Raw genomic sequence first — 21,744 nt, forward strand, 5'->3', positions numbered from 1 at the left:
AGCTACAAGCTAAGAATAAAAGTGAACATTAAACAGACCATGCCTCTCAAGACTGAAGCTCAGCTTAGAATCATTTTGATCTCTAATTGGATTAAGGTGATCTGGGATCCTAAGTACCCCTGCAAGAAGATAGCATCATGTAATGCTTCAAATCAATTAGATAGCATTTCATACACAATATCTAGCACTAAAAAATAATTAGTCATTTGAAAAGACAAGACCATGTGGCAGAAAATAAGAGAAACTACAGACAATACAAATAATTGAGAGATAGATAGATAAAGGAAATAGAAGGTGCAGATTATAAGTGGCTAACCAAAAAAAAAAAATTAGTGAACTAGAGGATGAGTCAGAGCAAATTATCCAGACTGATGCATGAAAAGACAAAAGGAATGAAATACCCAGAAAAAAATGACGTATGTCAGATACAGTGCAAATGATTACATATATTTGGGATCCCAGGAGGACAATGATAGTAACATAGAAATAGTAATTGAAGGGATAATGGTTGATAATTTTCTAAGATTGTTTAAAGTTATCAAGCCACAGATTTAAAAAGCACTAGAGGTTTAGGAAGAATACATTCCAAAAAATACGCCTAATAACACCATGTTAAACAGTTGAAAAGTTAAAACAGAGAAAATCCTTAAGAGAGAGAGACAGAGAAAAAATTTAAACCAAGACCTTCCAAAAAGCAACAATAAGCAATGAAGCTAACTTCTCTGCAAGATTAATGAAGACAGAAGATGATGAAATATCTTTTTTCTTTTTTTTTTTTTTTCTGAGACAGAGTCTGGTTCTGTCGCCCAGGCTGGAGCGATCTCGGCTCACTGCAACCTCTGCCTCCCGGGTTCACACGATTCTCCTGCCTCAGCCTCCCAAATAGTTGAGATTACAGGTGCACACCACCATGCCTGGCTAATTTTTTTTTGTTTGTTTTTAGTAGAGATGGGGTTTCACTGTGTTGGCCAGACTGGTCTCGAACTCATGACCTCGTGATCTGCCCACCTCGGCCTCCCAAAGTGCTGAGATTACAGGCGTGAGCCACTGCGCCCGGCCAGATAATGAAATATCTAAAAATTCGGGAAAGCAGGGGAATAAGAAACCATCAAACTAAAAATATCAATATCCAAGAGAAAGATATATGTTAATAATAAATTGAAATAAATATATTTTCAGCCAAATGAAACCTGAAAATTTGTCACCAACAAACCTTCAATTGAAGAAATAAAAACATCCTTCCTTCAGAAGGAAATAATCTCAGATTAAAATGGAAGGTTTATTAAACAATTAATATATATGTGAGTAAATCAATATTAATTTAATGTATTTATATGTATTATTTCAGTACTTATATATATATATGTTTTTATAATGCATAGTACAATTATAATAAAGAGAATTAATATATAAACAAGAATATACAGTTAAGAAAAGCTAAAATAGTTAACATAGTTAATGTCTTTGTCTTATCCCTGAGGTATGTATATGTGTTTGTGTGTGTGTGTGTCTGTATGTGCGTTTATGAGTGTACACAATAAAAGTTAACTATACATGCTGTATTCTTTGAAAAAACACAAAAGAATTGTAAAGGAATATACACTGATATGGTTTAGCTGTGTCTCCACCCAAATCTCATCTTGAACTGTAGTTCCCATAATTCCCACATGTCCTAGGAGGGACCCGTTGGGGAATAATTGAATCATGGGGCCTGTTACCTTCATGCTGTTCCCGTAATAGTGAGTGAATTCTATGAGATCTGCGCTTCTCTTTGCTGCCGAAGGAAGGATGTATTTGATTTCTCTTTTGCCACGATTGTAAGTTTCCTGAGGCCTTCCCAGCCATGAGGAACTGTGAGTCAATTAAACCTCTTTCCTTTATAAATTACCCAGTCTTGGGTATGTCGTTATTAGCAGTATGAGAGTGAACTAATACATATACTTATCAAACAGAGGGGAAAGAAAATAATTTAAAAATATATATTAAATTAATCAAAAAATCAAACACAATAAAACAATAAAAACATTAAAGAGGCAGGACAAATTTAAACAAATATTAGGGTAATAGACTAAAATCCAAATATTTCAGAAATTAAATTAAATATGAATGGATTTAATACTCAATGATACATCTTTCCAGATCAGATAAAATTATCAAAAAATACAATAGGTCTGTGAAAGAACACACATCTAAATATAAGGATATCAAATAAATGAAAAGAAAAAGGGTGGAAAAAAATAGCATGTTAATTCTAATCAAAAAGGAGCTAATGTAGTTATTTTAATAACTCACAAAATAAACTTCAAATAAACATGGATACTAGAGATGAAGAATATTTGACAGTGTTTCATATTATACTATATATTTTATAGATTTTATCACATAGTTTTCTTAGTCTTGGCTGTTATAACAAAATACCATAGGCTTGGTGGCTTATGAACTACAGAAATTAATTTTTTAAGCTTTGGAGAATGAGACATTGAAGATCACTGTAGGGTGCCAGCAGGGCCTGCTTCCTAGAATGCCTCTCTCTGGGGTCTCTTAGAGTTCTGATGATCTAATTACCTCCCCAAAGGCCCTGCATCCTAATACCATCACCTTAGGGGTTAGAATTCCAGCATATGAATTTGGGGAAACGTAAATGTTCAGAGCATAGCAATGTTATGTATTTTATATATTGCGTATTTATTATATATTTTATAATCAAAAGTTTAAAATCATCAAGATGATGTGACATTTCTAGATTTGTGTTGACTTGTTACCATAACTCTAAAATGCACGAAGAAAAAATGATTAAAATAAAAGTGCAGAAAAATTCCTAATTATAGTAACAGTTTTCAATATACATTTTCCAGTTACTATTAGATCAAGGACATAGGAGATTCTTTAAGCATTTTCAACACATTTGATACTATTTAACTGCATTTAGTGCAGTGAAATCTTCCAATAAACTATACTAGGATACTTACTCTTTTCAAAACACAAAATTATTATATGGGCATAGGGCTATTAAGCTAGAAATTAATGTCTAAATTAACATTGGAAATTTCTTACAAGTAAGACATTAAGAAATTCACTTGAAATAATCCATTAAAAAGAAATCAGTAAAATTAGAGAATATTTTGATTGTATTACAAATGCTAAAAATGAAACAAGTGAGGCATAATTAAGCCACAATTACAGAGGCAATAATGGTCAGAAACATATATTTTAGAAAAGACAGAGGCTGAAGATCTATTTTTAAGTATTCATCCTAAGAAACAAGTAAAAGAATAGTTAATAAACATAAAGGAGGCAGAAGGAAGAAAATAATACCATAGAAAGGAAATCAGAGAAAAGTAACCTACATAGAGATGTTGAAGAAAATAAGAAAAAGAAAAGCAATAATCAATACCATGAATGGTAAAAGGGCAACATGAGGATCTAGTAGATATTAAAAACATAAAAATATTTTGAACAAATTTATACAAGCAAATGTAAACATTTGAATGGCATGGACAGGTTCATAGAAAAATATAGTTTATTAAACTCAACACAGAAAAATGGAAAAATTTGAAGTGTTTATTACATATTAATGACACTGAACTCATAAGTAATGATCTACCGAAGATAAAAATTGATTCCAAAAGCTAAACTACAGTTTATCAAAATCACTTGTTAGCATAACCTTGGAAATCATAAGACATCTCACCCATGAATATAGACGAAAATTCCTGCAGAAATTATTTACAAACTGTATCTAACTATCTAAGAATATAAATATAGTTTTGATTTTAGATGTAAATATAAATTAAAAATATGTTATAAGATAAATAAATCACAACCAAGTTGCTCCCCAACCTAGAAATTTAATCTCAGCTTAACTGTAAAAAATTAATCATTGTAATTCACCATATTAACAACAGAATTGAGGAGAAAAAAATGATCATATTAACAGATCAAGCCAAAGCATTTTATAAAATAGCATCTATTTATAATTAAAAAACTGTTTGCATACTTAGAAGATAATAGCTTTAATATGATTATGTTTATCTCCAATTTATCTATTTCAAACATTACATGAAATGTTTAAGTATGGAAAGCTAATATGTCTGGGATTGAGAGTGAGTTACCACCCCTTCTATCCAAATTTGTACTGGAGGACCTCTGTAGTATGAAATTTACATGATAAAAATAATGTGCATAATAATTGAAGAGAAAAATAAAACTCATTAACACAGGGTGGATTGAAAAAATAATTTATGTCCACAGATAATGATAGTCAAAAAATAAGCCTCTGGATTCAAGGTGAATAAGCAACATCAAACGTATTCCCTTATATGAACAACAAGCAGCTATTGAAATGAAGTTCAAAAAGATATAGTTTACATTATCAACAGTCACATTTATGTAAAAATAAACGCAATGAAAGATGTTACAGAACATTTGCATTACACTGCATTATAAAAATATTACAATAATAAAAAGGAGGTTTACATTAGATAGAAGGAAAATCATATTTATACATGGGAAGAGTAAATATTTCGAATATGTAAATTTTCTTAAAATCAAATTAACATAACTATAATTGTTCAGCCATTTATGTCTTTGAGCATATGTGTGTGTGTGCAAGAGAAAGAGTGAGACACAGAGAGAAAGCAAGCATGTATGCAAAATAACAAACTGATTCTACAATTTAAATGAAATTTCAAAAGGACAAGAATAGACAAAACATTTCTAAGGAGAACAAAGTGAGAAGACATACTCTACCAAATATCAAGAACTATTATAAATCCACATAAATAATCCAGTATGGTAATAATACACTAAGTGGGAATTGGACCAATGAAACACAGAAGAGAGACTCCAAAGTCAGATTCATACTGGTATGAACAGTTTATTTATGATAAAGCTGGAACTATATAATATCAAGGGAATATATTTGTGTGGGTGTGTGTATGTATACACACACACACACACACAGTTATGGTGCTGAGTCAACTAGCTATCAAAATCGAACAAATAAAGAGAAAAAAAGAAAACCCCTAACTCATACCAAATACAAATATTAAATCCCAGTAAATTCTAGACATAAAAGTAAAAGGCAAACCAATAAGGTGTAGATGATATTATAGGAGAATATCTTTGTAACATTGAGAAAGGGGAAGATTTCTTAAACAATACACACAAAAAGCCCTATTAATTATATAGAGAATAATGATTGGTCTACACCAACATTTGAAATTTCTTTACATTAAAAGACATGTCTGGGATAGTGAAAATGTGACCAAGAGAGTGGGAGTAAATACCTGTGACATATACAAGAGTCAAATAATAATTTGTATTTAAAAATATATAAATAAATCTTACAAAATCAACAATGCAACTAAAAATGTGCATTTGACATGAATGTATGCATGCATACGCCCTCATGGATAAGAATGTTGCTAATGGTACAACTTATATTAACCCAAATCTGGAAAAAGTCTAATGTCCATCAACTGTAGAATGTATACAAGCATTCACGAAATTGAATGTAATATATGCAATGAAATTAAATTGTAACTCTATGCAACAATAAAGATATGTATCACAAATGTAAGGTTGAGTAGAAGTAGCTGTACACAAATAATTGCATGTATTTAATTCCATTTATATACAGGTCAAAATGGGTAGGGAATCAAGATAGAGGGTATCTTTGGGAAGGCAACTGGGGATGGAGCCAAGGAAGAGGCATGAAGGGAGTTTTTGGACTGTGGACAGTATTCATTATTTTTGACTTGTGGTCATCTTTGCAAAGCTACATGTATAAACAGACCTATTTGAGGTGTGTTCCCTGGAGGCAGAGCCTGGTTGTGTGTGATTCATTGAGGCAGAGCTCTTCAAGGAAAGCAGTGAAGGAGGAAAGGGAAAGAGAGCACACTAAGAAGGATGTAGTGTTAGTTAGTCAAAGGTGAGACTTAAATGGAAGTTGACTTAACTCATCCAAGGAAAGGTTCTGGACCATAACTCACACTCCAACCTGCCTTCAGAAAAGGGGCAGACACTTTTACCCAAGGTTTATCAGTTAGTAGCTGAGCACACATCCTCTTCAGTGGGTTGTTGCTGAGGATTACAGCCTCTCCTCCAAGCTAACCCTTGGTCAATTCTCCAGAGAGGGTCCAGTAGCTAGGATGACTGTTAGCACTCAGATGTTAAAGCAGCGGAGGATGGGTACCCCCGATGGTGAAGCATGGAGCACCAAAGCATCTACCAATGACATGAACCCTACTGTTGTGGAAATTACATATCCAAATGTTCTCAGTATTAATGCCATGGGTTAAAGTCATGAATCTAATAAAAGAGCAGTATCCAAAGAGAAGGAACTTGCTAATCAGGTTCACTTAGGGATATTCCTCATCCACAGCCTCTCTCCAGTAACCCAACCCTCCAGGCATTTTTCTGAATGCTTTTTTTCTGTCCAATGGTTGATTTTCAAGAATGCTCCATCCCATCTTTATCATGTGGATGCCTCCTTGTGAGTTTTATACATTTCATCATCTTTGGCATCCATTGACTAATGAAAGTCTTTCCTTCATTATTTTCTTTTCTGTTGGGTCTGCAGAGGGGACAAGTGTGCATGCTTCTGTTGGAATGGAAAGAAGAAAGAAGGACAGTGGGGGCATCTCACTATGAATGTATTATTTCTCAAATCTTTCAAATTCAAAATGCTTAATGTCTCGAAGAAAACCTCTCCTCTAGGCTTGATGAGAGTCATATTCTGCCATTAATGAAACTGACAAACATCCCTCCTTCCCTTACCTTGTTACATTTAAAGAGACCGACTTTAACCAAATTACTTTCCCTGAACCATAAATTGCTTCTCTAGTCACAAACAGGAAAGGCCATCTCATTTATCCACAAAAACATTTCTTTGAACTTTGAATATTCTCATCTCCGTTATAATGTAATGTGATAAATCTCACATTGAGGGAGGTGAAAATTACAGAAGGCATGGGGGAATTAACTTTCCTTTTAGCATGGTGGGAGATGAGACTAAAGAGGTGTAATAGAATGATATTATTGAGTCTCATATTTCCAAAAATATTTATTAAGCACCTAACACTTACTAGTCATTGGAACTACAGAAATAAATATTTTCTTTGAGAAAGATATTGGAATGGTATATTGTTTGGATTTTGCTCTTAATCAATGGCCATATTAAGCAAGATAGTTGTTTATTAAGCTTAGTTATATTAAGCAAGATATGTTGTTCTGTGTGTGGTTAAAATGTACAACTCCCTGGATAAAGTGAAGGATAGATTCAATGGTAGGATGGAGAACAGAAATAGAGAATCATTGAGCATTATACTGCATAATGGAAGCAGACAGTGATGAGAATTGAAAGGATGGTGAAATTCCAGCCGAGAGAGTACAGACAAGCCTGTACTAGAATACAAACAAGCCTAGACAGGGAAATTCAATGGATTTTGTGATGAACTTAAGGTAGGAAGTGAGAAGGAATTCAACAATGATTGAATTGCTCTCAGATTTCTCTCCAATGTAACTTTTGGTAACGTTGAAGGCACGTCAGTGAAGGTAGGCAGAAGAAGAGATTTAAGGAAGAAGATGCAGGATTTGATTTGTGGTAAGTAGAATTTGTGACACTTGAAGAAAAGGATGTTTGGCATATTTAAGAATTCTAAAGCTCTGCTGAAGGAAGTGCATCAATCGCTTTGTTTAATGTATTCTGGAAATTACTTGGTTTTTAAAAATTCAATTTAATAGCAAAAATATGGTTCATATAAAATGTTTTATCATTGATGTCAGTATAGACATCTACAAAACTTGCTATTTTCCAGTAGTTGGCAAGTCATTTTGCTAGCTTTTAATCCTGTGAATTTGTTTTAATTATCACTGTAGAAAAAGAAAAACGACACCCAAAGAGGGTATGTGACTTTGTCAAGTTCAACAGAAGAATTGGGACGGCACAATTCCATCTAGTTCCTGGTTGAAAGCTCTTTTGTCCGCATCACCATTTCCCTCATGGACTCTCCTTCTACTTTTGTGGGTTTAGAAAAGTCATTTTAACATTATTCTTATCATTTCAAAGGTTAACTAGCCATGCACTGTGACATGATCTTCATATCTGTTGAATTACTTCACCTTTAATGAAGATTGTTAAAAGGGAATTAGTGGCTTACTTGTCATTTCTAAAATTTTTATGAACCTGAGCTCAAAACAATAATAGATATTACCTCATATTACAGGTGAAGAAATAGAGTCACAAAGAGGAATTGAAATCTAAAAACCATATTCTCACTACACTATGGTGTTAAATTATTCTCTCATATTAGGGCCAAGATACCTACTATGTAGCTCCTAACTCTGGCTGTCAAATATAAACCAGCTAATACACACTACTGCAGTGACAAACAACTACCAGTCTATAATCCATTCTTAATATAGTGACATTAAGCTCTAATCACAAAAATGTCTAAAATCAAGTCAGCTTCTAGTTTATCACAAGAGAACATAATTTCATCAGTGTATTATTCAGTAGGTCTTTTTTGATACTCTCTCACACAGGTGACACACATGCATGCGCACACACACACACATAGACACTAAAAAAAAATACAGTTCTTAATATCTCTTCTAAGTAGCCCTCAATGATACAGTAAACACATTTAAAGTAAAAGAAAGAAAGTTAGAAAATGCAAACAATACAGAAAAATGCAAAATTGCACGGGAAATTCTTTAATCTACCTCATACTCAAGACCTCTTTCCAAACCTAAACACTGACAATAGATTTTTTCCGTGACTTCTTTCATAAGCACATATCCATATTTATATAAATAGGCATTTGTTTATATACTTATAAATATTCACACACATTTATTGTCTGTTTAATAAACATTATTATACTATACACACTTGTTTTCCTCACTTAATGTCAGATCTTAAAAGATATGCTCCTAATATATATATTGTTTGTGTTTGGGTCAGCATAATTACAGACATAGATTTAAAGCTGCTCAATCCAGTCATATTTAGGATCACATTGTCTTCAAAACAAAATAGATTTTTTAGTTAACTGATTTTTAACGTTCACACATTTTCAGGAAAACATGGTTAGTTGTTTTTAAATATGTCTTATCCCTTTCTTTTTTCTTTTTTTCTTTTTTTTCTTTTTGAGACGGAGTCTTGCTCTGTCGCCCAGGCTGGAGTGCAGTGGCCGGATCTCAGCTCACTGCAAGCTCCGCCTCCCGGGTTCACGCCATTCTCCTGCCTCAGCCTCCCGAGTAGCTGGGACTACAGGCGCCCGCCACCTCGCCCGGCTAGTTTTTTGTATTTTTAGTAGAGTCGGGGTTTCACCGGGTTAGCCAGGATGGTCTCGATCTCCTGACCTCGTGATCCACCGGTCTCGGCCTCCCAAAGTGCGGGGATTACAGGCTTGAGCCACCGCGCCTGGCCGTCTTATCCCTTTCTAAGATTAAAACCTGCTGGCCTCAGTAATTAAACACATCACCAAGAAATAATTCAGCATAATTTTTCCAAAAACCAAAAAGTATCATCTCTGCAAGTATACCCTAAAATTACTGGTGTTTTTCTTTTATTGTGGTTGGTTTGTTTGTTTTGTTTGTTTGTTTGTTTTTGAGATGGAGTCTTTTTCTGTCACCAGGCTGGAATGCAATGGTGCGATCTCAGCTCACTGCAAACTCCTCCTCCTGGGTTCAAGCGATTCTCCTGCCTTACCCTCTCGAGTAGCTGGGACTACAGGCATGTGGCACCATGCCCAGCTATTTTGTATTTTTAGTAGAGATGGGGTTTCACCATGTTGGCCAGGATGGTCTCGTTCTCTTGACCTTCTGATCCACCTGCCTCTCTCTCCCAAAGTACTGGGATTACAGGTGTGAGCCACCGTGCCCTGCCAAAATTACTGTTTTTAAACATCTATAATTGGTATTTCTATTCTTTAATCACTTTTAATGTTACATTCTGTATTCATACTTTATTGTGTATTCCAGGAAATTTTGCTGTTGTCCCGTAGACTTCACTGTTATCCATGCAAGGACTACATTAAGTGGAAGGATTCTAAACATTACCTTTGAGCATGATATGTTGATAAATTTTAATAGGTTTAAATAATCCATGTTGAGTAGCTGTACTTATCTTTGGTTGCATCACTGATTATTTGAGACAAATTCTTTGAAGTGGGATTATTGAGTCAGGAATATGAATCCCAATGTTAAGACACATCAGAGACTTTGATGTAGGGGTATAGACAGTACTGATGTTTTTCTTGTTGAACAAGTTTCTCTCTATGAATAATGCACAGACCACTGCTTGCCAAGTAGAAAAAGAGAAATGCCACTGGGAAATGAAATACATGGGTAGACTGAAAAGAGGAAGCTTTTGAGATGTGTTAGTGAAGGATAATAACTAAAAATTAAACATCTATTTAAAACAGAAACTTTGATGGTATCGTGTGGAATTCTGCCCAAGGGAAAGGGAAAGGAAAAGTAAAGGAGAAGCTGGACATGCCCAATACTGCTATGAGCAGAAACCCTAAAAATGGTTTGGGATGTGAGGCAGATGGAGTAGACAATCCCAGGACATGCTATGGGTTAAATGTGTGTGCCCCTCTCCCTCAAAGTTCTTATGTTGAAGCCCTCATCCCCAAGGTGATACTATTGGAAGGTGTGGCCTTTGGGAGGCAATTCGGTTTTCATGAGGTCATGAATGTGGAGCATCCATGATAGGGTTGGTGTCCTTTAAGAAGACTTCTGTATCCCTCAGCCCATCTCCCCACTGGCCACCATGTGAGGACACAAGAAGAAAGAGGCCATCGATAAGCCAGGAAGAGAGCCTTCACCAAGAATGGGACCAGGCTGGCACCTGGATCTTGGACTTCCAGCCTCCAGAATTGTAAACAATTGTTGTTTTAGCCACCCAACCTATAATATTCTGTTATGGCAGCCTGAGTAAGACAGCATGTAAGCTGGGAACAGGATACGCTGGACAATATGGTGGGAGAGAAGCTACTCGTCTCAATCTCTCATGAGTTGTGCTGGGCTCGGCAATGCAACAGGGAGAAGCTCCAGGAGACAGGCTGCACTGAAAAGACAGATGAGTGCGCATGACTCCGTCAGCGGAGGGCACCCCAAACTCGCTAATGCCCGCTTAGAAAATGCTGTGGAGAGAGTTCAAATGAAGCTGCAGGATTTGGCTGTAGGATCCAGAGATTCTGTGAAAAATATTATGACAGTTTACACTGCAGGGCTTGCTAGAAGTGGATATTTCCACTGAATTTGAACAGTTTGCTGAACAGAACATAGAGAAGATTTGGCCCCAGAGGGTTGAAGCCTGCAAAGGAGGGAAGAAAAAAGAAAAGAGAGACATAGAAGCAAAGGCTGAGCTGAAAGCAGCATCCCTGTCTTCCTCCTTTTCTTACACTCCAAGGACAGCACCAATTGACCAGCTGTGTCATCCCAGCAGCTTCTAAAGCTTTCTGCTCTCTCTTTTTATAAGAATCACACAATGCACAGCACCACCCAGGCCATGATTGCTCACAGCTCTTCCCACAATGATTCCTCCATCCAATGGGCACCAAATAGGTGTAGCTTGTCTTAGTCACTTTGGGCAGCTTGAACAACAGACCTTTATTTCTCACAGTTCTGCAGGTTAGAAATTCATCAAGGCACCAACTGATGTAGTGTTGGATAAGGGCCCACTTCATGATTTGCAGACAATGCTTCTTGCTGTTTCCTCACATGGCAGAGACAGATGCAGAGAGAAAGCGAGCTCTTGTGTCTCTTCTTATAAGGGCACTTGTCCCAGGCATGGGGCTCCACCCTCTTGACCTAGTCATCTCTTGAAGGACCCACATTTCTTCACATTGGGAATTAGGATTTCAACATGTAAAACAAACATTCACTCCATAACACAGCCTCTGCTCAATATGACCAATGTTCTTTTTTTCTGTTTGCAAATGAAAGGGTTGCATTTTTCCATGAAGATTTATCATAAGGACACACACAATAAGAGAAATAATTTGGAGGGTGGTTTCCTGTACTGCTATATGTGAATAAGTAAGGATTGAAGGATACTCTTGTAGGTTTCTCGTTTTGTGCTGCTAAAACCCTGGCATACTGTCTTCCCAGGCTCTACACAGATGATGTGCACATTAAATATGCTTAGTTTTCTCCTTGCCCCCTTTGGCACAATCTCTCCATTTAAGAAAAAAATGAATGGGTAACATATCATGAATGCTACAATTTCTTGAATTTAGGAAGGTATGCAAAGACAAGTAAGAAAAATGCAACACTCTACCGTTTTAAAACTATTTTGTGAATTTTGGAGGAATAATACAGCCGGAAATTAAGGTGTAAAAATAAGAGATGTGAAAACCTTTGACAAAATAAGAAGTAGAAATTAGAAATGCAAAAAAAAAAAAATACTTTCATATCACTGGGTTTTTTCCGTTAAAATACAATTTTCCATTGTAGGATATTTTAATCAAAATTACACCAGGGAACTGAAATGAAACCATCAGACTGTAGTGAGTTTATTTATCTAACCAGGGGACCACACCAGTTTCAAAGCAATTTTGTTGCATTTTCACATCTTGCTGTGTCATGTCGCATATCAGAGATGCAATTGACAATGAAATTATCTGTAACCACCTCACCTTAATAGTATTTATGTAAAAGGCAAGTGTTCTTCTCTGGCACTTTATTAATTCTAAGAATACAATATGGTAATTTTAACTAAGGACTAGGCATAAAATTAAATTTTAAGATGAGCTGAAAATCCAGTTGGCAAGTAATGGGATTTGTGAATATGCATGTGTAACGAGTAGCACACATAGACACACTGCACCCAGGAGAGGAAGAATTCTGAAATAAAGGATGCTTGGTTCATTTTGCTCTCTCCAAACAGAACACTCTGCCCGAATGGGCCAGAGTGGGTCTATTTGCCTCGTTTACCTATGTGGAAAAAAAATCTGAAGGGTGCCTTTAACAGGTAAGAAACTGACAGCTGGGGTTCTCAGGAGTGAATAATCTCACATGGGGATGTTAACATTCATTTTATTAAACCATTACCTTGAGCAAAATATTTACATCCAACTACAAAGAACACGGAGTCAGGGTTTTTTTTTGTTTGTTTTTTTTCTTCTTAGAAAAAATCAGGTACAGTTGCTCATCACTGCTTCTCAGCTGGACAGAATCTCTCTCCAGGACGGCTGTGGGAAGAGGCTCATCCGCACTGGGGATTCTATTTACTTGAGCATGTTTTACCTTCTGCAGCTTTTTATCTCAGCATCCCATATTGTTCTCACGTACACAAGTCTGCTCAAGGTCCGTGTGTCTGTGTTGGGGAGCAGGTGTGTGCCTCTGTGTTTTTGTGTGCATGTCTGCATGCGTCTCTTTGTGAATGGGTGTGTGTATATGTATATGTGTGCCTAGATGTGTCTAGGTGTGTGTCTGTGTGGGTGCATGCATATGTGTAGGTCTGGGTATTTGTGTGTATGTATGTATGTATGTATGTATGTATGTGTGTTTGTGTGTGGAGTGTGTGTCTCTCTGTGTTTATGTATGTGTGTATGTGTACGTGTGTCTGGGTGTCAGGGGGTGTGGGAAGATGGATGTGGATGTGCGTTTGTCTCTGCTAAAAAATTTAATCCAATTACTACATAAGGACATGTCCAATGCTCATTTTAGTTATCACCTTTCTAAGTTCATACCTGGAGACTTTTGTTTACGGTAAATGACCTCAGCAAAATGCTTCCAATTTATATTACTTCTCCCTTCTGTTTATTTGCACCTGTAAGTTTTCTAATGAAATAATTTGGAACTCTAGTTTTACCTGCATCTTTCTGTGTCTGTGTGCTGATAGGAAAGATATTTGATTTCGGATTGGAATATGAGCAAAAAAGGGGTTCCCAGAGGCCTGGATCCCCAGTGCTGAGGCACCTGCTTTGTACAATCCTGTTATACAGCTATCTGGCCTCAGGGAGGCTGGGACCGGTCCAACCTAATTATCCTGCCCTCAGTCTTATATGCACTACAATATGCTCCTCCTGCTTCTTTGTCATTTGAAAACTGCAGTGAGGGCTTTGGATTTAAGTGACCCTGCCTGAAACACAAGTAATGGCATTTAATATACTTTGGACTGTGTTATGTAGGAAACCCTTATCCACCACATCTAAAAACTTTGCAGTCCTAAAAAGCCTCATATAGCAAAGCCAAAAAGTGCTATATTTACTCACTTAAAATTTTTAAATGGCCAATTACTTCATACAATAATAACATTATGGAAGCTAGAAAAGAAAATGGTATTAAAAGAGTGAGAGAGGTCGGGCATGGTGACTCACGCCAGTAATCCTAGCACTTTGGGAGGCCGAGGAGAGTGGATCACAAGCTCAGGAGATCGAGAACATCCTGGCTAACACTGTGAAACCCTGTCTCTACTAAAATTCCAAAAAAAAAAAAAATTAGCTGGGTGTGGTGGCAGGCACCTGTAGTCCCAGCTACTCGGGAGGCTGAGGCAGGAGAATGGCATGAACCCAGGAGGTGGAGCTTGCAGTGAGCCGAGATCATACCATTGCACTCCGGCCTGGTGACAGAGCAAGACTCCGTCTCAAAAAAAAAAAAAAAAAAAAAAAAGAGTGAGAGAGAATGGGGGGAAGGAAAAGAATGAGAGACCTCAATTTTATAACAAGAACAAAAATTCTTAATAGCAAAAACTAGAAAAGATCGTTCAGAAAGAAAAGATTATTCCTACCTAAAATCTCCATGTGAAAATACTATATGAGAAAAAGGAAAACAGAAGAATACCTGTGGCGAGCAGCCTTGAAGAAGGTCGTTAATGACCCCACCTCCTGGCAAATGGCGAATTATTCCATGTCATAGTAACATTAGGGAAGCCAAAAAAGAAAATGATATTAAAAGAGAGTATGAACTGAATTCAGTGACTCACCTATGAATAGAACACAGTGGAAGTGATGAGATGTCACTTTCATGATGAGGTTACAAAATACCCAGGCTTCTGTCTCAGGAGGCCTCTGTCTTGCATGCATGAATGAATGGAGGCAGCTGCTATGTGGGGAGGCCCATGCAGCAGGCCCTGGGAGGCCCATGTTGGGGGAACTGGGACAGCCATCTAGGAACTGAATCCTGCTGAAAATCATTGGAGTGAGCTCAGAAGCAAATGTCCCCTATTCCAGTTTTCAGAATGGTCCTGCAGCCCCTGTTGAAACCTTGACTGTAGGTTTGCAAGAGATCTTGAGCAGAGGCACCCCGCTAATAGCACTCCCGGGTTCCTGACTGACCTACAGAGACTGTGGAATAAATGCTTGTTATAAGGTACAAAATTTTGGGGTAATTTGTTATGCGGCAAGAGAACTTTAATACATTATCTTTCATGCTCTAATTTATCTAATAAATTCAAGGACTTGGAAAATTCTTCAATTTATTCACTGAACAAGGCAAATTTTATAGTGTGCACCATACGCTATGTGAAAGTGAAATAAGACGGTCCCTCCCTCAGAGGCCTTATGTTGTAACGGGAAAGACGATCTACAAGGACTTTTGGGGAAACTTCTTCCTGACTTGGCCTCACCCAACCTGGCTTGATTCCACTTCCCAAAGTGCAAACTGGGTCCCTTGCCACTTTATCTCTCAAACATGGGTGCTCTCTGTGTGATATATCTAACTTCCCAATGTGGGATTGGGTTTTAGGTTTTGAAATCCAGGGTCAAGGCTTTAGAGACAAAGGGTCTATTCCTGGTCCCGAGATGCTGTGAAGCCACATGGCCAAGCAGGATTTTCAGCTACAAAGTGTCAGTTTTGCTTGGAATCCATTGAGAACTCTGAAAGGATTAATGAGAATAATGTGAAGAGTCACTACATGATTCAGAAGAAAAATGCAGTGTGACAAGTATTCTTATGTTCAAAGGTAACCTATTTTTTCTTAAAATATAGCACAGGGACATAAACCTTTGAAAAAAGTGTATTTTTGATCTTTTTTTTTTTTTTTTTACTGTAATGAGACTGGTGAACAGCTAACAAAAACCCAGGATACATAACTTTTTCATCATGATGCCATGGTGTCTCAAGCCCTTGATGAGTCAAATCTCATCTCCATCACACATTGACCTAATGATTTGGGGCCAGTCTTTTGACCCAAATGTTTGAGCCTTAGTTTCCGCATCTGTGAAGTGGACATAGTAATCCCTGCCCTGTCACACCACAGGGTTTTGTCAGTGGTCCCCAGCACTTGGCACTAGAGCAGAGCACCTCCTCCACAAACAGATGAGGGATGCTGTGGACCAGGAAGGTGTGGGAATCAAGCTTGAAAAGCAGCTTAAAGTCTGTTGGGAGTCTCTTGCTTTAGAACACACATTACTGCAGAATTTGCTTTCTAGCCCATGAACAATATAGTTAGTAGATATATTTCCCTGCTTTGGAGAAAAAAATGGTATCATAGGAAGATGTGTCATAACCCCAAGTCACCCTAAATCTCAGTGCGGCAGCACATGGGCACCTGCTCATTGCTCTGTCAAAGTCCAGTGAACACTGCCAAGTGTACTGGGCAGTTCTTTGTAGTTGCCAGTCCCGCTGTCCAGCCTCCTTCCACCTCACACACCTCTGTGTCAACATATTTCTCTAGCGGGGATAAATCAAATTAATAAGGTGAGTACCAGGAATTAAATGCTTCTGTATAGAAGGGAGACATATCACTTCTGCTCCTGTTTCATTGGCCAAAGCAGGTCTCATGTCTATTCAACGTTAAGTAAATGAGCAGAAGGTCCAAGAAGTAGTGACAGACAGAATTTGGTCAGTGAAAGAAATGCCCATCACATGTGTTTGGATCCTGCCCCCTTCCTCTGAATTCTCCGTATGAAGGTTCAAGCAGAGTTCATTACCAAAACAAATGCAATCAGATTTATGGCCAAACAGGATATCCAGATCTGGTTTCTCCTTAGCACATAAAGCATTTGCTGCTGGTATGAAAGTGCCTGTCCTACTCACCTTCCTTCGTTTAGACCCCACTGCCTTTGCATCCATTTCTAGTCCCTCCTAGAGTGCTCTTTATGCTCCCCAGGAGTCACAATGGCCCTTTAAGCCAAAGCTGAGAAGATGTCTGTCCTTGCCTCTCACTGTTGAAGCCTGGGATGGGAGTCTTCACATCTTTAGACAGGGATACCTTCTGAACAAACACTCACCAGAATGCCAGAACCACTCTGTACTATGATGCTGACATCTCCTTGCTGGGAGTAGGGATGGAAAGAAAAGCACCGAGGAAAGAGCAGAAGGAGCCATCTATGTGCCCTGGCATTCACTTTAAGGGAAAATAAGGTGTAAATGAATGCATTTCCTCAAATTTTATTGATCGTTTTATATGTTAATATGATCATTAGTTGAACAAGGTTACTCTGCCTGTGAGCAAAGTACCGTAATGAATCCTGGTGAAGCAGTGAGGTTGACACTATCCCATGCCCTCTGGCTGTTGCTGGGGTCTCTCCCACTGCATATTAAAACTTCTATAAAATCCTACTTGTAGATGCCCTCCTGTAGCTTTTCCATGCACTGGACCTTGTACTGGTTAGACTCATCAGGGTTCAGTGAGGGACTCATGCAGAAATACCTTGTCAATGGGCAGATACAGAGATGTGAAGAAATGTCTTTCAGCTGTAGTAACTCCAAGACTGGAATTTACAGCAAGTCTTCCACAAAACAAGGTCAGAAACTCTGCATCTTCGGTATACAGTGTGGTTACTAGACCTCTCTTGTCTTTGGTTACTCACCATTTAGACTCCCTCAGAGATTAGATTAATACATAGATCAAAACTGATATCAGTAAGGAAACTATAGAGCTCCAGCAAAGTTCTATAAGACAAAAGGAAACATAGGATAGAAAGGAAAAATGATTAATAAACACATTAAAATTTAAACCTGCAAATACTCAAATAATTAAAACTATAACCACAGCATACATGTTTATCAAAATGGCATTTCCTTTTTTTTTTCTTTTTTTTTTTTTGAGACAGAGTCTTGATCTGTCACCCAGCCTGGAGTGCAGTGACATGATCTCGGCTCACTACAACCTCCGCCTTATGGGTTCAAGCAATTATCCACCTCAGCCTCCCAAGTAGCTGAGATTACAGGCATGTGCCATCATGCCTGGCTAATTTTTGTATTTTTAGTAGAGACGAGGTTTTGCCATGTTGGCCAGGCTGGTTTTGAACTCCTGACCTCAAGCGATTCATCCACCTTGGCCTCCCAAACGGCTAGGATTACAGGCAGGAGCCACCACGCCCAGCCGCAAAACAGCCATTAGTAGTTCAGATGGGAGAGGGTAAGGATTAAATTAGAGTAGTAACCTTTGTCTGAGTCACACGGGTTGTGTAAGAGAGAGAAGAGTAAAGCTCCTCTTGTATGTGTATGAGATGAGATCTCAGAGCCCCAGTGAATAAAATCTTCCAAAGTCCCTCATGGAGTGTCCTGGTTGTGTAGCGGGAGTGGCACCATGATTGAGTCCCTTGTTGGCTAACTCCTAGAGCCATTGGTCTCTAAGAATATTTCACTAGACTGTAAACTCTACTCAGGACATACATTGATCTTTTAAATTTTGCTTTCCCTGTGCATAATTCAGAGTCTGCCACATAGGAGAGGTGTCTGTGAATACCAATGGAGAAGTTTATTATCTTCACAAGCAGTGTGATTCCTCGTGAGGCCTAAAATCTGCCTATATGGAGGTGAAATGCAAATTTCTGTAATTTGTGTTAACCAGTCTGGGACACATGTTGTTGCCACAGTGTCTACCATAGGCTGCCCTCACCCTCTTTCTCCCTTGGCTGTCTTCCTCTGTGGAGGTGAGCAAGGCCAGACACCAATCTCCTTGCAACTGATGAGGACAGATGAGGCAAATGATTGGCAAGGGAGTTCCTGGTGGGGAGCGGAACTTCTTCAAAGATTGTTTTTTGCAAAATAATAAAAGAAAAAGAAGTCCAAGGAAGAACACTAGTGTCCTTCACTCTTGCTAGTCTCCTGTCTTTGAATGTGATTGTGGACGTGAAGCCCAAAGTTACAGAAAGACTTGGTAATCGTAATGCTCCATATCACCTAAATGCCAACCCAGAGCACGGGCAGTCAAACAGCAGCAGCTACCTTCTCATAGATGTCTTACTATCGGAGAGCAGTAATGCCATTTTTGGTCAGGCATTCTGATACTTGTAACTAAAGCATTCCTGATTGGTGTCATATTCCACATATTTATACCATTTACTCCTCTGCTGGGCTTGGAAAATGGAAAACCATTCATCTGTTTCTTCTTTTTTTTTTTTTCTTTTTTTTTTTTTTGAGACGGAGTCTCACTCTGTTGCCCAGGCTGGAGTGCAGTGACGCGATCTCGTCTCACTGCAACCTCCACCTCCCAGGTTCAAGTGATTTTCCTGCCTCAGCCTCCCGAGTAACTGGGATTACAGGTGACTGCTACCATGCCTGGCTAAGTTCTTCTTCTTCCTCTTTTTTTTTTTTTTAAGATGGAGTCTTGCTCTGTCACCAGGCTGGAGTGCAGTGGCATGATCTCGGCTCACTGCAACCTCCGCTTCCCGGGTTCACGCCATTCTCCTGCCTCAGCCTCCAAGTAGCTGGGACTACAGGCACACACCACCACTCCCAGCTCATTTTTATATTTTTAGTAGAGACGTGGTTTCACCATGTTGGCCAGGATGGTCTCGATCTCTTGACCTCGTGATCCACCCTCTTCAGCCTCCCAAAGTGCTGGGATTACAGGCATGAGCCACCGTGCCCGGCCCCTCTGTTTCTTTTAACACTTTATTTAAATGCTGTGAATTCTCAGTTCAAAATGCTTTAGTACCAGGGTCCCCAGTCCCTGGGCCACAGACCAGGACTGCTTAAGAACCAGGCCACACAGGTGAGTGGCTGGTGAGTGAGCATTATCACCTGAGCTCTGCCTCCTGTCAGATCAGTGGCAGCATTAGATTCTCATAGGAGCACGAACCCTATTGTGAACTGTGCATGCGAGGGATCTAGGTTGCCTGAGCCGTATGAGAATCTAATGCCTGATGATATGAAGTGGAATAGTTTCATCCCAAACTACCCTGTCCATGGAAAAATCATCTTCCATGAAACTGGTCCCTGATGCCAGAAAGTTTGGTAACTGCTATTTTAACAGAACCATAATGAGGCATATCAGTTCATTTTTGTTTCTACTTACCTGACATTTGTTTATTGAAGACACACTTCTTACCCAGCTCTGTGCTAAGAGCTACTTTACTTAGCCTTCCTAACAAGCTTTACTAACCTCCCTAACAGGCTCTTCCTAAAGTACCTCTTAGCAGAGAGCTTGGTAAATAAATAGCACGTGCTCAATAACCTTGGCCATTCTTCTAATACATTTATGTCTTCTGTACATCAATGGATCTGAATGCACACAGTATTTCTCTTGTTAGTGTCACATAAGTAGTAGCCTGAATTCAAGAAGTCTCATGAGAGACGTCATTTGCCATAGAGAGGCCTAGCTTGCTCAGCATTTTTTTTTTTTTTTTTTTTTTAAGATGGAGTCTCACTCTGTTGCCAGGAGGTGGAATGCAATCTCAGCTCATTGCAACCTCTGCCTCCCAGGTTCAAGCAATTGTCCTGCCTTAGGCTCCCGAGTAGCTGAGACTATAGGCACCTACACCCAGCTAATTTTTGTATTTTCAGTAGAGACGGGGTTTCACCATGTTGGCCAGGATGGCCAGGATGGTCTCGATCTCTTGACCTAGTGATCCACCCACCTAGGCCTGCCAAAGTGCTGGGATTACAGGGATGAGCCACCGCGCCTGGCTGAGGCGTAGCCTTCTTAACAGGCTAAGTGGCTCTTGGCATAGAGCTTGGTAAATAGCATGTGCTAAATAAACTTTTCCATTCTTCTAATATGTTTATGTCCTCTGTCACTTCAATGGATCTGAATGCACACAGTATTTCTCTTGTTAGTGTCACATAGGTAGCAGCCTGAATTCAAGAAGCCTCATGAGAGACATCGTTTGTCATAGAGAGGCTGGCTGTGGAGGCAGGTGTCCCCTGTGAGGATTTCAAAAGCACTAGGAATGATGGATGAATTTTCCAACTTTGCCGTGATTTTATTAGCAAGTGAATTTTCAAAGGCTTGTCTGGTATCTGCTTTGCAGATTTTCCCTTTGCTTTTTAATTATGTATTTATTTATTTTTTATTTTTTGGGGGGTTAATACTTTTAATTACATGATTGTAATTATACAATTTCCACTATTTGATATTTTGTATCAAACCAGTTACAACTCACAAGATTTTCCAATGTGACAATATGTATCAAACTACATACATATGCAAAGTTTACAGGCCATTAGGAAGCTTTATCTTAACCTTCAGGAATACAAACACTCATTCAACCAGTTCTCTTGGCTTTAAACCATCATTCTCAGCAAACTATCGCAACAACAGAAAACCGAATACTGCATGTTCTCACTCATAGTTGGGAACTGAACAATGAGATCACTTGGACACAGGAAGGGGAACATCACACACTGGGTCCTATTGTGGGGAGGGGGTAGGGGGGAGGGATAGCATTAGGAGATATACCTAATGTAAAAGTTGAGTTAATGGGGCGCCGGGCGCGATGGCTCAAGCCTGTAATCCCAGCACTTTGGGAGGCCGAGACGGGCGGATCACAAGGTCAGGAGATCGAGACCATCCTGGCTAACCCGGTGAAACCCCGTCTCTACTAAAAAATA

The sequence above is a fragment of the Macaca nemestrina genome, chromosome 4 (genome assembly GCF_043159975.1).
Source record: "Macaca nemestrina isolate mMacNem1 chromosome 4, mMacNem.hap1, whole genome shotgun sequence".
Taxonomy (NCBI): domain Eukaryota; kingdom Metazoa; phylum Chordata; class Mammalia; order Primates; family Cercopithecidae; genus Macaca; species Macaca nemestrina.